We start from the raw sequence: 2,261 nt of genomic DNA on the forward strand, positions 1-2,261 counted from the left end.
TAAGGAATCAGGAGATAAATAATAGGTTCATTGCATTCTAGAGTTATGCCGAAGATTGTTAGTAACCTCTCCTCTCTCTGGTCTATCTATCCCTCATCTCTTTTTCTTCTGTGAATCAGCCTCCCCCTTATCCCTTCTTTCTGTTACTCTCCTCGTTTATGTTAAAGTCTTATCTTTTTATTCTCTAATTCTATGTAATGGGTTTCCATTAATGAAATATCAATCATAATTCCTATTTGTAATTGTGTTCTTTGAGAAGTTCATAACATTAACAAAAAGATAAGAACTGAATATATGCTACCTAAGTGAAGAATGTGATGCTTACCAGAGTTTTGGAGTGAATTCAAGCAACTTAAATATTGAAATGACGGATTTACAAGGTCAGATCTGGGGCGCCGACAAAGGAACATAATGCTTGGATGGTGGAGGGAGAACACAGGTCAGTAACTGTTTAGCTTCAGTCTACTGTGCAATATTAAGCTACATGTCTTTTTCTTATGTGCTTACAAGAAACTCATGAGTATATATGTTCTGTGTCAGAGGTTACTCCAGATTATTTGTTTTAGCCTATGTCATGTTTCCGTCACCTTTTTGTGTGTGTGCATCCACCATATAAATGACTAAGAAAATATTGCACTTAATTGATTAGTAGGTTATAAATAAGTTAATAATGTAATCAGTTGTTGGAGGCTTATGAGTTTATAACATGGATAGTTGACGCTTTCTTACTTCACAAAAGTATGATACAGTTTTTCTGCATTGCAATTTGAGTAGTCTACCCAGTCTAGATAGTCACGTTGTCTAACTTATTGTCACGACCTAAATTTTCTACTGTCGGGATCCTAATGACGCCTAACATTGTATTCGCTAGGCAAGCCAACGTTTCAGAATATCATACCTTTTTCCTTTATCTTTCAAATATTTAAGACTTAAAAAAATAAACCAGTGAAACAAATGCGAAAGAAAATAATATAAAAGCTTAACTTTACACAATAACGAAAACCAAAGTAACATCCACCCAGAACTGGTGTCACAATCTCAAGGACCATCTACGAATACTATAAATAATAGTCTGAACAAAGAAATACACATCTGTCTCGGAAATAGATAAAACAGAAAGGAAACATGATAGAAGGGGACGCCAAGGCCTGCGGACGCCTGCAGGACTACCTCGGGTCTCCACTGGACTGAAGGCAGCAACCTCGAACTACGGTCCGTATGGTCCAGCACTGGGATCTGCACAAAAAGTGCAGAGTGTAGTATCAGTACAACCGACCCCATGTACTGGTAAGTGTCGAGTCTAACCTCGACGAAGTAGTGACGAGGCTACGGCGGGGCATAACAGTATATAAATATAGCCTGCAATAGTTTATAATAACAGAACGGAGGTATAGAATGAAAAATAACCGGAACTTGCATTAAAGAAACACAGGACTCAACCATTCTACTAGTATCCAGCTATAACCAATCCTTAGGGAGTTTCCAATATTCAGTAATAGACTTCAACAGAAATAAATGCCAAAAATCATAACTGATGCGGCATGCATCTCGATCCCACCATATAAATAATAACAGTATCAATATCCCAACAATAACAGTATCAATATTCTCCCTTATTGTTGCGGCGCGCAACCCGATCCCACCTGTCCTCCCTTATTACTCCTCAACACATATCACCCTTATTCCTCCTGTTGCGGCGTGCAACCCGATCCCACCAGACAATCACAATTCTCCCTTATTCCTCCTTGTTGCGGCGTGCAACCCGATCCCAACATATATATATATATATATATATATATATATATATATTAACACCAATCACAAAGAATAAATACATGGTGTTTCACAAGTAAACTCAATTTCCATAATTCTTATACTTCAAACAACACAGTAGAATATTGCTACGATTATGAAAGTTCACTCATGAAAACAAATCAGCGAGACCAACTAATGTGCACCATAAGGCACCAATGAATCCATATAATCCAACGGGATAATAAAATGAAGCTACGAAACCAATAATACCTCAACGGGAATATCAACAATTAACATGACACAATTAAATAATTCGATAAAGAGAACATCAATTAACATGAAGCAATTAGACATGGAAACATTTATGATCAAGTAGCAATTAAGGCAGGAAAGCAAGATATAAGGAGAAACGGGGAAAGGAAACGGGCTAAACAAGTAATTTGGTGGTGCATAGGTACTCGTCACCACACTTATACGCCACACACATGATATTCCACATAGCAAGC

This window comes from Nicotiana attenuata, unplaced genomic scaffold, assembly GCF_001879085.1.
Source record: "Nicotiana attenuata strain UT unplaced genomic scaffold, NIATTr2, whole genome shotgun sequence".
Lineage (NCBI taxonomy): Eukaryota > Viridiplantae > Streptophyta > Magnoliopsida > Solanales > Solanaceae > Nicotiana > Nicotiana attenuata.